The following is a 6,000-nucleotide window of genomic DNA, read 5'->3' on the forward strand; positions in this document are numbered from 1 at the left end:
CATAGTGATATGGAATATTAGAAAAGAAGATGAAGCAGCTGCTACAAAATTGTTAAGGTAGTTCAAGTGGCATGAAAGGTGTTAAAATCGTTTATGGAAAATTCATGGTTCAAAAATATGTAGCAACCCAAGATCTGAGAAATTTAAGTGTTTATAACTCCAAACAATAGAGTAGCATAACTATCAGAACAGATCATAAGTACAAAATTTTGATTGATGAAGTAGCATTTAACATAAGCTACAAGAGGGTTATAATTGGTTTTGCACTCATTCACTTTATAGCAGCGAGGAAATAAGCTTTACGACAAACACATAGACATATAAAATCCAATGTATACCTGACCCCGAAATAGAAGCTTGTTTGCCAACACCCTATTAAAATTAAAAATACATTAAGTATATTCTGGTTTTAGCCGAAGGCAAAGCCAAATATTGTTCCAAATAAAATAACAAGAATTTGGTATCCTTCCCACCTTTGAATACAGAGTATGCTAAAAGTTTCTCGCAGCTTCCATCTTAGACATCTCGCTGTCAACTGTGTTGACCAGCTCCAACACCTCAGGAGTGCTAACGAACTGGACAAATTTATCCACATAAATAGGGAATTTGGGGAATTTAGTTAAAGCAAAAATCAATCATACACGTATTCAATTTAGTTAAATATTGTCAAAGCATAACTGAGTGTTGCGCACAAAAAAGAAAAAAGAGACAAATTGGACTCATCTTTAACCTGTGATACAAAGAATTCATTAAAAGTTAGAACAAGTTCCTTTATTTCGAAAGGTTGACCCTTTGGTGAACCAGGGGGCGTCATTTTGAATTTCATCTATTTCAAATTTGATTAAATGCCCATCTCTCCCAGCCTGCTCTTTTGTTGCTCGCAAATGCATAACAAATGACTTCAGGAGCCCTGATGCGAGCTTCTCCCTTTCACCACTACTAGAAATAAACAACTCTCACTGACTATCATGGGTTCAAATCTTAGGATGGAGTCATGACATTTCAAAAATAGATAAGCTCTCAAACTGCTCTACTCGATAAAACCCTCACTGTTGAATCCAAACCTTAAGATTTGCATGAATGAATACATTTATCTCGTCCAAATTTCAACACTTACTCATGGATCCCGAACAAAATAGTAAAACCTTTACAAAAGAGATAATTTAGATGATTCTTTAACATAAATTTCAAATGCACCTTATATGTTAGGGGGAGAGATGAAAAGCGACATAATATAAGCGCGTATCCGCCTTCATCTCCACTCAAAGCAGATCTCTCATGGGCCTGTTTCCCTACAAATTTAAAGCACAAACCTTGCAACTACTAATGTCACCATGACAAGAGCTCTAATCCTTTAAATCGATAAGTGTGCCATTAAAGATCCTCCAACCATGGCAGAGGTCAATCTGCTGCTAAAAAAAAGTCTGCTTCTACTACAAGCATGGAAAATTTGAGGGGCGAATGTTAGCCCTTAGGGGAAATTAAGGGGTTTTAAATTTTTAGTGGGTGAATATTTTGTATCATAGTACATCTTTACAAATCACCTCAAATAGCCCACCTTATTTTAAGGGAGAGGGTAAAAAATGTAAATTTAGCCCTTGAAATTAGGAGTTACAACCTTCCATTAGCCCTAATTTTCAAGAATAGGTTTTATTTAAGTGAATCTTATGGGCCAAGTACCATATTTATAAAAGAGGTATAGTAAATTATTAAAAATATAAATAAATGAAAGGTATGGTAAATAAATAAAACAGTTTTTATATTTACTCCATAAGTCACCTTATATACATGCAAGGGTGTAAATAAATAAAAATATAAATAAAGTGGAGGTATGGTAAATAAATAAAACCTCTTTTTATACTTACTCAAAAAGTATGGTAAATAAATAAAAATATAAATAAACTAGACGTATGGTAAATAAATAAAACCTTTTTTTATATTTAGTCCATAACCCTTGTTCCATTTATGAAGGTTCAAAAAAAATGTTTTATTTAAGTGAATCCTATGGGCCAAATACCATATTTGTAAAAGAGGTATGGTAAATTAATAAAAATATAAATAAAGGAGAGGTATGGTAAACAAATAAAACATTTTTTATATTTACTCCATAAGTCACCTTATATTTACGAACACTCAAAAAATGCGTTATATTTAGGTGAAACCTATGGGAAAAATACTATGGCCCAAATACCATGGGCTAGATTATTATTAATACCATTCAAAAAAACATTATTAACCCTAATATTAGTATTAATTAAAATAAAAATGGCACATGGTATTAACCCATGGTATTCACGTGGAATGTAGCCTATTTAAATGGGGGGAATTAAACCAGCGTAGATCCATCTTGCCCCGAGAGGGATCAAATATCGTGATATGCAAACTAGCATAGAGTGAAAAAATATTTGATCCCTCTCGGGGCTTGGTGGATCAAGAGTAAAAATGGATGTTGTAATTTAATGCATGTTAAACATTAGATCTCAGTTTTACAGTGTTTGTTACAATACTGACCTTCCTAGCCTTTTACAATGTCAAAATTATAGTGAGCTCGGAGGCTTCTCTCCAAGCTTTTTGAGCATAGGAATAAAATCTTAAATCAAAATAAATAATTTGTTTCTTTAGGTCCAATAGACCAATGTTTGGTCTTAACGGATGTTAACCATCATCATCATCATCATCATTTTAACTTGGTTAAAATAAAAAATAAAATAAAAATCAATTATTAATTTTTATAAATACTAATAGTAATTTTTAAGCTCCAGGTTTATGATAACCCATGGTAATACCATGGTATTCATGTGAGCATAGACTATTTAAAGGGGAAATTCTATCATCTTAGATCCATCTTAATTCCGGGTCTACCAAGTGCTCAGAGAGATAAATATATTTATCCCCCTAAGAGTGGTAGATGTGGAGTTAAGATGGATATAGGTTGGTTTTTATGATAATGAAGATATTAAATAGACTTAGGAAATTATATTGTAAAAACATCTTAAGGTGAATGGTTAAAGCTACATTTAGTCACTTCACAAAATTTAGTAAAAAATACCAATATCTCCATTAATATTGGTTTTTAACTTTTTCTAATCTAACAAAAAAATTCAAAACAATGAAACCTTATCACTCTTTCCGCATCACCCTCGCAGAAGATTTCTCACCATTTTTCAAACATTCTCAATATGACATCTTCATGAAAAAGTTTAGGTACTGATGTTGCATTATTTGTTTGAAAAATAAGCTGGTTTGTACAACCTTTCATCTCCTGTGCTATTCTTAGTTTGTCCTAATGATCTGAGCCACTCCACCATATTTTCCTAGAAGGTGGAGATTGTTCACCAAAAAGGAAACTAATCTACATGTTACAACGCTGTTAAAAAATGCGAGACCTATGTGGGTAGTGAATTATGCTAATAAGCAATTTAGATTGGGAGAGACGTAATTAAATTTTATTATTTAATTGAAGATTTCCAATTAAAATAATAATAAATCTACATTTATATATTCATATATTGATTGGAAGGATTCTCACAATGGTCACTTCTTTCAATTAGATCCCCTTCAAGCCTTTGAGATACCCAATACTTTCTTATATAATATAGTTGGGGCTTGCTACTTGTTGGCGTGTTGGGGTAAACAAACTTGATGGTTTTTTTTTTTTTTTTTCGCAGTTGGAGTCTATGGAATAAGAAAGAAATTTGGTCACTTGAAAAAAGTGGTAGCTTGACAAAAGTTGTAGAGAAATGATTAATCTCTCCTACCTTGACAGAACTCATTGTCAATATCAACACCTACAAGAACATTGTTGTGGAATATTATCAAAACTAATAGAAGCATATGAAAGAGTGTATTGTAAGAACCTTGACAAACATGACCACTGAAACTTGGAACATTGTTTGTAGGAAGAGAAAATTATGTTTCTTTTTTCCAAACATGTATGTTAGTATATTACAGTTTAATGAATATGTTTTCTTATTATCATATATGGTTTCATACTTTAACAAAACATTCACCAAGACTTCACAATGTTTTATTATTCAATAAAAGATTTGCCAAGATCTTACAAGATTTTATAATTCAATGGAAAATTCTCCATCACTGTACAAGATAATATAATCTGGTGAGAGATTCGCCAAAAAAATTATATATACATATTATATTATTGATAAAATCGCCTGCCATTTTTCCTATATATCATGGGGATTAGCCCATTTATTATACATATAAATTTAGGGTGGTTCTTAAAATTTTTCCTGACTACAGGTTAAATGTCAAGCGATTTGAAACTGATCAAAGCTGATATAAAATAGTGACCCGACTACCTTTTTCTCGGCATTTGGCAGATCTTATTGGCATGGATTGGCTTGTCACTTTCCATTAGACCACTCACTCTGTTTCCCTCATTGATGGCAACAACAGAGTTGACTACGAGGAAATCGTATCCAAACCCCAAAACTGGAACTCGACTGAAGAAATGATTGAGGAAATGCGAACCGATGCAAAGTCCATGTGGCAATTTCTAATTGGGAAGAAAGACGAAAATGAAGACCGGTGATTGGTTGGGGTGAATAGTGTCTAGACACCTCAACCCTTTAGAGAAAACGCCTATCGACATAATTAGCCAACACCCACACACACAAATATATATATATATATATATATATATATATATATATATATCTATATAATTTTTTAATGTAACTTTACGTGACAACATCTCTCTCATGCATTGGGTAGTAGACCATCTCTCGGCTCAAAGAAATAGCTTAAGAGCTCGTTTTCCTTGGACATAAAGAAACATGTTAATAACCCAAGACCCACAGGCATTTGGCAAAGGCGAAAGATTGCCCCCTTACAGACCATTATTTGGTTATTTCAGGTGGAGTGGTTTTCCTTGAATAATAATGACGAGTCATCTTGCATTTGGGGATAGTAGCCAATAATGATTGTCCTAACTATTGGTTTGACAATTGAGTTAACGATAGGTTTTTCCACTCGTGAAAAAAAATAAGAGATACATTTAAATTTTTTTAGTATATAAATTTTGATTTAAGCTTTGAAAATATATATGTTATTAATTAGTTTGATGTAAATTTATTTTAAATTTAGATTTATTATATATAGGAGGTTTCAAATCCTTTAAAATGTGATTTTTATTTTTATTTATTTTTAATAATAAAAAAATTACCTTAAAGGATTTGATCTCTTTTAATGCAATAAATTTAAAGTTAATATGAACTCTCTCTCTCAGATTGGATGCTTCTGTGATTCATGATTTAAGCAAAGATCTTCTGGAGAAATCACATAGAAATCTTACGGTTGATGCGTTTCAAACCTCTATCAAGATTCATCATCAAGACAAGGTTGGAGATCAAGATCAACAAATCACCTATTTATATCAGAGATGCAACCATAAATTTTTAACTGTAAAAAAAAATTATAATATAAAATGAAATGAAATTTTAAGGGATCCAAATAAATAATTAAAATAAGCAATAAATTAATTAATAAATTATAATTTTTTATTTATCTTATATTCCTAGATGACTTTTACAAATATTAATACTTATTCCTAACTTTTATATTATAATAATAAGATTCAACTATATGAACTCTCTCTCTCTCTCCCTCTAGGTACCATGTACCAACTGCATGTTAAACATGAAAGAAAATATACCTCTCCCTTTTAAAAAGTGATTGGAATGTAATCACTTGTTTAGATTCATCCTAACTTCTAATCTATTTGGAATTAAGATGGAGCATATACTAAATTGAAACAATGTTCTTGTTATATTTTTTTAAATTCCACTTGTTACTTCCATATTAAGCATGGAAGGAATTATGCATCTCCCCATACCGGGAAGTTGAAAGCATTTATTGGTGGAATGAGAAAAAAATTGTTGTCAATTAATGTATCCTCTCTCTCTATATAAAGTGGATATAAAATTATTTTAGGCAAGGTGGATATTGAAATATTTTATTTAAAGATTACATTGCAATTTC

This window comes from Pinus tabuliformis, chromosome Q, assembly GCF_031772625.1.
Source record: "Pinus tabuliformis cultivar Carrire ecotype Pingquan chromosome Q, CPIR1, whole genome shotgun sequence".
In the NCBI taxonomy this organism is placed as follows: Eukaryota; Viridiplantae; Streptophyta; class Pinopsida; order Pinales; family Pinaceae; genus Pinus; species Pinus tabuliformis.